The sequence below is a fragment of the Penaeus vannamei genome, chromosome 8 (genome assembly GCF_042767895.1).
Source record: "Penaeus vannamei isolate JL-2024 chromosome 8, ASM4276789v1, whole genome shotgun sequence".
Lineage (NCBI taxonomy): Eukaryota > Metazoa > Arthropoda > Malacostraca > Decapoda > Penaeidae > Penaeus > Penaeus vannamei.
The window spans coordinates 35071595-35081594 of NC_091556.1; the positions used below are offsets into that span (position 1 = coordinate 35071595).

At 43.8% G+C, this 10000-nt stretch overlaps 1 protein-coding gene across 5 annotated transcripts in view; it reads left to right on the forward strand.

Annotated features, from left to right (window-relative positions):
• Pgant5 (polypeptide N-acetylgalactosaminyltransferase 5) overlaps positions 1-10000 on the forward strand; it is a 460721-nt gene that overhangs the window by 1044 nt on the left and 449677 nt on the right. The window lies entirely within an intron of this gene.

Consider the following 10000-nt stretch of genomic DNA (forward strand, 5'->3'; position numbering starts at 1 on the left):
ACGATGATTAGTATGTAGACAAACGCGCGAGCGCGCACACGCACACGCACACACACACACACACACACACACACACACACACACACACACACACACACACACACACACACACACACACACACACACACACACACACACACACACACACACACACACACACACACCAATGTGCGCGCGCGCTCTGCTTTATCGAGGAATAAACTATATGTGTTTATGCACAAGTATACGTTTATAGGCCTACATGTGTTACAAGGTATATTACCTATGTATATGTATACATATATCTATGCCTATGAATATTTTTGCTGCACAACTTTTATTGATCCAGTATACACACTTGAATACCACTTCATTTCATAGCTGAATAGTTTTGATGAAATTTTGGCCGGCACTTTCACTCGGCCGCGTAAGTTTCTGTCTAGCTGACACGAGTTGAATTGCTCACCCTGCGCGCACAGGTGTAAATATCGCTTACAGGTACGGCTTGGACTGATCAGTAACGCGATTAGTATTATGTTTATTCAAAAGCCGTAAGGCTTTTTTATCCTGGTTTGTCAGGATTCGTCAAAGCCGCCCGAGATAAGGTCGAAAGTCCCCTGACCCGCTGAGGAGGAAGCCGGGACCGCATCGCGTGCATGCAATCTCGGCTATGAATGGGGCTTCTCAGAGTAGCCTCGCCACATTTCACGGCCATTTTTTCGCTTCCGAGTCTCGGGCCAAGCTAAAAAGGAAGTATTAAAGGCTGATCATCAAGCACGGGTTAATGAGCCGTTTCGGGGCATTATAATGAGAGCCATCTCGACCCACGCTTGCATTCACCCTAACCTCACCCCCTCCCTCCCTCCATCCCTCCTCCCCACGTACCTTTGCCTTGCGCGGCAGGGGTCCCGGGGGGAGAGACGAAGGCAAGGGAGGGAGAGACGGGGGCGAGGGAAGGAAGGATAGGAAGGGAGAGAGAGAGAGAGAGAGAGAGAGAGAGAGAGAGAGAGAGAGAGAGAGAGAGAGAGAGAGAGAGAGAGAGAGGGAGAGAGGGAGAGGGAGAGGGAGAGGGAGAGGGAGGGAGGGAGGGAGGGAGGGAGGGAGGGAGGGAGAGGCCGAAGGGGAAGAAGGAGGCAAGAAGAAATTGTTCGACCCTGTAAAACTAAGGCCAATAAACTCTTTGAACTGATGCCGCGGCTTTCATCCTTCCCGGGGATTTCGAGCTATCTTAAGAGCGAGTCGCGGGGAAGGGAGCAAAGTTTCCGCAGCGTCCCCCTCGCGCCATCAGCTGACGGGGGAATCCGCGTAACAGAAACACGGCCATCGACCCAGACGGAGATAATAGAGGAAGGATTAGAGTATCTGCTGCAATCTGGAGGACTCGGCGGGAGGGGGGAAGGGGGGAGGGGGAGGGCAGGAGCACGTGGGATTAGTGTTTTCTGCATTCTAGTTTGTTGCAGCTATTATTATTATTATTATTATCATCATAATATCATCATCCTTATTATTATTATCAATATCATTATTATTATTACCACCATCATTATTATTGTTGTTACTGTTATTTATTATTGATATTATTATTGTTGTTATTTATTATTATTATTGGTATGTATGTATTACTACTACTACTACTATTATTATTATTATTATTATTATTATTATTATTATTATTATTATTATTATCAACATTGCTTTATAAGTGTTATTTTTGTTGTTGAATTTGTCGTATTGTCATTTTATTTGTTTTTATTAATCATCATTATTATCATCACTATCATGATCAGTATTTTATTGTAGTTATTATCATCATCGCCATCATCATTATCATTATCATTATCATTATCATCATTGAGATTGAGATCACCGTCACCGTCATCACCATTATTACTATTTTTATTGTCACTTAGTATGGTTGTTATTATTATTGTTATTATTGTTATTGATATTGTTATTATAATTTGTAGTAGCAGTAGTACTAGTATTAGCATTATCATTGTTGTTATTACTGTAATACTATTATTACTACTACTACCACCTTTAATGATAATAACGATGATAATGATGATGATAATAATGATAAGGGTTATGATTAGATAGTGATAATGATGATAATGACAATAGTAATGATAATAAATTATAATAATGATGGTAAATTATAATAATGATAAGAACAGTAATGATAACAGCGATAATGATAATCGTAATTATTCAACAATTCATGATCAATATTTCTGATTTAGGGAAATTAGTGAGGATTTTTCTGTTGTCCCGGCTGTTACTTTTCTTATTGGCTCCATACACTATTTTTATGGTGCAATAAAAGCTATATATTGCAAGCGCAACTTCATTTCATATCCCCCGATAAATTCAGATATAAGATATAAATTACTGTGCATGTATATGTTTTCAGAATTTACAAAATATAATGATAATTATGCACGCACACACACACACACACACACACACACACACACACACACACACACACACAGACACACACACATATGTATATGTATATGTATTTATTTATATCTATATCGATCTCTTTATCTATTTATTTATATGTTTATGATAAAAAGGTAGATTTTGATATATTGGCCTAGTAATTTGACTTATTATGTAAAAGTAAAAAGTATACTATGCGAGATATCAGTGTGATAATAAGATATATAGGATATATGCTATGTAATGATATTGATGAGATGTATAACCGTAAAGATAAGACATGATCATGATATCGGTCCTGGACACAAAGCTCAAGGTCAGCGTGCCGTTTCGGGTGAGCGAGTCGTCTTCAGAATCAAAGGACGCCCGTCGGTGGAAAAGGGTGGAACTTATATCCGGATTAAAACTTGTACTTCCATTCATTTTTTGTTTGTTTTTTAATTTTTTGTTTTTCTTTTTTTCTTTCGTGTGTGTTGGGGTTGGAATTGTGTTCTTTTTTCTTACTGTTTTTTTTCATTTCTTTTCTTTATTTTTCCCTTTTTCTTTTCTTTTTTTGTTGTTTCTCTTTCTCTTCTTTTCTTTTTTAAGGTAGGTTGAGGCACCCAGGACTTCATAAAGTGAGGTTGCGGACCCGTACACCATCCATAGTAGACCTTCGTCAGCTGGGAGGGTGGGTTGGTGTCAGCGAGTCCGTGTCGAGTAGGCCTATGTCGTCAGTCCTCTCGTCGGATGGTGGATGCAAGGCCTACTTATATACTTATATACAGACCTTGGGTGGATGTCCCATGGGTACGGCGTTTTGAAGGCAGTCGGGTTCTCATGGACGGTACTCTGGTGGCCCTTCCTATCTGGTCCGGCGTGTGGATGCGGGTTCAGGCCACGTCCGGGACGGCAGCTGTAGGTCGAAGTGAATTTACTGAGAAGAGGTGATAGAGGTGCGGTGTGTGTGTGTGTGTGTGTGTGTGTGTGTGTGTGTTTGTGTGTGTGTGTGTGTGTGTGTGTGTGTGTGTGAGAGAGAGAGAGAGAGAGAGAGAGAGAGAGAGAGAGAGTGTGTGTATGTGTGTGTGAGTGAGTGAGAGATTGATTGATTGTATGTGTGGTTGATTGCATGTGTGTGTATGTGCGTGTGTTAGATTGATTATATGTGTGATTGATTGTATGCGTACGTGCGTGCTCCTCCTACCTGTCAGCATGCGTGTGCGTGCGAATAATCAGAGAAGGTTAGAAATATCACGTTCGGAAGGAGGCGTCACACTCGCCGCATTTCTCTCCCTGGCATGATCAAAACGTAAGCTAAACTGAAACCGAATCCTTAGCCGCAATTGAATTAAATTTGTGTTTACATCAAAAGCGAAATCTAATATCACGGCGGAATGAGATTAACAATATTGTTCTTTTTTATTAAAGGATTCATATTATGGCGCAGGGCATTTAGAAGGATTGTTGTCGTTACTGACATTATTTGTACCGGAACAAATTGGCTCAGGGAAAACCTGGTCTTTATGAACAGTTGGTACTAGATAGAGTATTTTCATCCATCTATCCATTTAGGCGTCCATTAATCCACACACGCAGATACATGTGTGTGTGTGTGTGTGTGTGTATATATATATATATATATATATATATATATATATATATATATATATATGTATATATATATGTATATATATACATATATATATATTTATATATTTATATATTTATATATTACAAGGAAAACTGACGCAATAAGAAGTGAAATTAAAACGATTTAATTTCATTTCTCATTGTGGCTGCTTTCCTTTTCATCTTAATGTAAATGGTATTGTGTTTGTTCACACACACACAAACGTATATATATATATATATATATATATATATATATATATATATATATATATATATATGTATGTATATATATATATGTGTATGTATATATGTATATATATATATATATATATATATATATATATATATATATATATATATATATATATATATATATATGTTATTTTTTTTTTAACACTCATGGTCGCACAACTGAACTGCCGACAACGAATTAGACGTGTAGTGTAAAACAAGTACCTCAAGTGAATAATATACACAGCGCTTTGCTCATTTTACATGTGTACGACCTGTTTGCGATTATGATTTACTTACACAATATTAAATTACTTAGTGCGTTCGCGCGTCGCATTAAAAAGGCAAGAGGTCGGTATTCATTTCATGTGAGTTTCCAGCGCGTAAGTGTGTATAAATAGAGCCTTTGGACTCCTTGGAAACGTACATAATTAACACAAGGAGATACGCCACCAAAGGCACACACAGATACTCCCACGCAAGTGCATCGATTGCAGACCTTTGTAGTTATCCTTTGAGAGTGAACTTAAACGCGCCTGGACGACTTTATCTGCTCGAGTTCTCATTTACTTGTGTCGAGGTAAGGAGAGGGGGAGGGGGCGAGCTGTCTCATATCCCGTGTTCAAAGACCTACAGAGATGTGGGCTAGCGTGTCCAGTGAAGGGGGGGGGGGGATTCGGTGAGCCAGTGGGTGCATTATCTCTCATCTCTCTCACCTGGGTCGTTTCTCTCACCTGGGTCGTTTCTCTCACCTGGGTCGTCTCTCACCTGGGTCGTTTCTCTCACCTGGGTCGTTTCTCTCACTTGGGTTGTCTCTCTCACCTGGGTCGTCTCTCTCACTAGGGTCGTTTCTCTCACCTGAGTCTTCTCACTGCTTTTCCCTTGTTTTTTCCCTACTTTTCCTCACTTTCTCCGCCCCGTCCCCCACCCTCTGCTCTGCCTCACTCGATCGATATCGGGAGATTCTCCTTATCCAACTATGCCGGTCCCTCTTGGACGCCGGTACTTCGGTGCGCTGTTGGCCGCCGTTTGTTTTGGTCACCGTTACCGTGGGTGTGGGCGGAGCCGGAGGGAAAAGGGAAGCCCCCAGAGAAAGTTTCCCTCAGGCATGCGGTCGCGGCGAGTCAGTCAGGACTCCTACGTGACGACGTTCTCTCGCGTCCCTCGGCCTTCGAGAGAGCAGTCACCGGTGTCCTGTTGCCTTCATCTCTCACTCCCTTTCGCTGCGTGTCTTCTCGAACTCTCCCCCTCTCCTCGAATTCTCCCCCAGAACAATTACCGCTCACCAAACCCCTTTCCGTCTAGACCAAAGCGGAGCTGACCGGCAAAAAGTCACACCCGACCCCTGCCCGCCCCTTCCTCGCGGCCCGCCCCCCTCTCCACCAGTGGCCCGTTCCCGTTCCCCCTCCCCCGGCGTTCCTCATGGCCCGCTCCACCGCCCTACTCATGGCTCGTCTGCCCCCCCCCCCCTCCCGCCCCTCCTCTTCCCCGCGGCAACCTATCAGACCCAAACCTGCCAAGCTTTATATCCAAGTCCGAGAGTCGCGTGGAAAGATACTCACCACGAATCATATATCAGAGCGCTGTCGGTTTTTAGAACAGCATCTTCAGCGCGGCATCTTGACCTGTTGTTTTGGGGGTCATGTGATCTTGTCTGCGTGCCCGTCGTCTGGAGCTGTTCCTCGGCCTGAGCTGTTTTCATGCTGTTTTGTGCTGCGGACAGTCTGGCGGCCGTCTGCCTCGCCTGCCCCGACGCGCTCGTCCCTCTCGACTTTCCCCTTGTTTGGTTTAGTGATGTTTAGGGTTATTTGTTATGTCCAAATGCTCTCTTTTGCATAAACATACTCTCACTCTTATCGTTATAGATACTGTTATTATTTATTCTTATTGTTATAGATATCGTTATTATTCATAGTCATTATCATTTATTTTTAACATTACCACCATAACCATCACTACAACATCTCCGGCAACATGTACCATTTCTTCCCTTCTCTCCCGGCTCTCCGTTTTAGTGAAAGTTCTCGTGACCTGTCGGACCTTGCATTCCTGACAGGGATTTTTGTTCCCCAGATCCTCAATCGGGAAGGGTCGGAGGCGGGGGGGGGGGTAAAAGGGACCATGGGGGTGGGGGGTGGAACTGGACGTCGACGATGTTTTCAGGTTCGTGGTCCTTGTCCGTGCGTGGGCGTCCCTGAGGATTGGGGGAAAAGAAGAACGGCCAATCCTTTTTTTTCTGGTCGTGGATGATAATAACAAGGATTGGGGAGTTGCGTGTTTAAATGGCATCCCTCGTGTGTTCTGATCAGGGTTTTTTTTTCTTATTTATTTACATATTGCAAAATAATGAATACGTTTGGCAGCGGGACGACGGTCTGGTGCGTTGCTGGCCGTGTGTTTACTCTTATCGAATTTGGATGTGGACACAGTTAAGCGAAAACACCGTCTGAGCCCTGTTTTATTTCCTTATTGCATGTATCTCCATTTCGAGTTGCGGGGTTGAAATGAATACCAGGCCGTCTGTAAATATTTAACAGTCAAAAAAGAGGGAAAAAAGGAAAAAATAAGGTGCAGCGATAAAAAGCTCAGGCCCACTCACATTTAAATATATATTTACTGATGCTTTGGGTTCAGTGCTGGAAACGAGATCAGAATACAGGGAAGAGCGACCTTACAATGGCGTGGAACTCACACTTTCAACTCATACTTTGAACTCACTTCCAACTCATAGTTTGAACTCACTTTCAACTCATAGTTTGAACTCATACTTTGAACTCATATTTTGAACTCACACTTTCGAATTATACTTTGAAATCACACGTGCTACTCATACTTTGCACTCACGTTCAACTCATACTTTGATCTCACTTTCAACTCGCACTTTGAATTCACTCTTTCAGCTTATACTTTGAACTCACGCTTTCAACATACTTTGAACCCGCACTTTGAACTCATACTTTGAACACACACCTTAAAACTCATACATCGGACTCAGCACCTGGGGTCATAATTGGGTCTGATAGTTGAAATTAAAACATTGGACTCACACGTGGCACTCATACTTGGCCCTCATATTTCATACTTTGAACTCAGACTTTCATACTTGAAATTAAAACATTGGACTCACACGTGGCACTCATACTTGGCCATCATATTTCATACTTTGAACTCAGACTTTCATACTTGAAATTAAAACATTGGACTCACACGTGGCACACATACTTGGCCCTCGTATTTCATACTTTGAACTCAGACTTTTAATTCTGGACTCACACTCCCCCTCTCTCGTATGGATTGCACTCCAACTCTCACTTGGGGCTTACACTCAGCTCTCACTTGGGGCTCACACGCAACTCACACTTGGGACTCGCACTCCAAGTCACACTCCAACTCTCACTTTGGGAATCACACTTCGAACACATACCTTGAACTCACAATTACAATAATAGTTTTATCTCACACTAGAGACCTATACTCGGAATTCACACTTTTGACAAACAGACGCGAGGCGATCCCACTAGCGTGTGCAGTGTTCAGTGTCGAGGTGCAGTCCGCCCATTGCCAGGGAAGTGCAATCCCGGCGCAGTTTTATCCGCAAAATGAAGTCCATTATCAAGATGCGGATCCGTGTAACTACGCGAATGACGTCACTGGGGCCCGTAATAGACGTCATGAATAACTCGTTCTTAACACTAGAACGGCGGTGGGGTTGGGGAAAGATGCACTACGGCGGAGAGGGAACGGGTGGGAACGAGGGTGACTGCTTGAGAGCGAGTGGGGACCGGTGGGAACGAGTAGGAACGAAGGGGGACGGGTGGGAATGAGTGGGAACGAGTGGGAATGGGTGGGAACGGGTGAGAACAAGTGGGAAGGAGTGGGAACGAGTGGGTAGTCAGGGTCAGAAAAAGGCGTTTAAGTACTCGGATTTTGGGTTGGATTTTCTACGAGGTACGTGGTATTTTTTTCTCCTTTGGGATCGGAAGGTTGGGTAGGCCTACTGCACGTGGGAGTGACAGAGCGTTGTAAATAGTGCTTCACGATCGTTTTTTGTACCATTTCCGCGTCTTTCTTTCGGTTTCTCTCTACGTATTCCTTTCCTCCCTCCCACTACTCATCCTTTTCCTCCTAATCCATCTTCGCTTTCTCTCTCTCTCTCTCTCTCTCTCTCTCTCTCTCTCTCTCTCTCTCTCTCTCTCTATCTCTCTATCTATCTATCTATCTATCTATCTCTCCATCTCTCCTTCCCTCCCTCTCTCTCCTTCCCTCCCTCTCTCTCTCCTTCCCTCCCTCTCTCCTTCCTTCCCTCCCCCTCCCTCTCTCTCTCTGTTCTGCCTGAATATCTATCTATTTACTTATCTATCTCTTTCTCGATCCCGCTTGTATCTCTCTTTTATCTTCTCATTCCAAAACCCGCTCGTGATTCCAGACTTGATTTATCCCACATCTGTGTCTCCTGTCGTTTTCCTTTTTTTTCTTCGTTCATCTTCCTTCTTCTCCTCCTTCTTCTTCTTTCCCACTTTTTTTATGTTCGGTCTGATCGGGTCCCTCTCTCTTCCGTTCTTCTTTTTCGATTGTCTTTTGTATTTTGATGTCTACTCGTCGTCCTCTTTCTGTGTTTTTTCTCTTGTTTTCAATTCTCTTTTTTTTTGTCTTTTTTCTTTTTGTGTGTGTGTTCGCTGCGTCTGGATTATCTCGTTGTTATGGCATACTTTATATTTTGCAATTACTGTAAATTCTTGTCCTCCCATCCACGCTTTTTATTATTATTTGTCTGCCTTAGGCACCCCATTTCGGCTGGCGAATGAGGGAAAAATAAGATAATGGGTTGAGGGGAGCGGGTTTGGTGGGGATAGGGGGTGTGGGAGGAGAAGGGGAGGGGGAGTGTGGAGTGAGGTTACAGGGCCAGCGACCCTGTGACTGGCGGTCCTTACCTAACGCTCTGGGAGGGAGGGCGTGTACTTGTTTGTACGTGTGTGTGTGTGTGTGTGTGTGTGTGTGTGTGTGTGTGTGTGTGTGTGTGTGTGTGTGTGTGTGTGTGTGTGTGTGTAAGGAAGAGAGAAAGAGATTCAGAAACAGAGACAGGCTGAAAGCGAAAGCGAAAGAAAGGGGGATAAATACATAAAGAAAGAAAGAAAGAGAAAATGAGCCGAAAATAAACAAATAAAGAAAGTGAGAGAGAGCAAGAGAAAGAGCACGGAAGCAGGAAGAGAGAGTCCTGAGAATACCGTATGCTTTCACCCTCACCCATTTTTGCGCTTATATCCCCATTGTCTGAATCCACCCGCACTTGTTGCAGCAGCCGACAGACCCGCTTCGTCGTTCCACCTTCATGCTGGCGGAACATCCTTGAGAAGGACTGCGATTCAGATGTGTAACCGAAATGGAAGGTAATGTGGGGGAGGGAGAGAGGCAGGGAGGAAGAAGGGGAGGGAGAGAGGCAGGGAGGAAGAAGGAGAGGGAGGGGTAGAGGGGGATAATGAGAGGGAGAGGGAGAAGGAGAAGGAGAAGGAGAAGAAGAGGGATAGGGAGGGAGAAGGGAAAAGAGAGAGAGAGAAAGGAGAGAGAGAGAGAGAAAGGAGAGAGAGGGAGAGAGACAGACAGACAGACACAAACAGACAGAGACCGACAGGTAGTCAGACAAGAGACGGAGAGATACATTACATATATTTAGACAGGCGGAGGCAGACATAGACAGAGGCAGAGACAGACTGAGATGGGCAGAGAGAGAGAG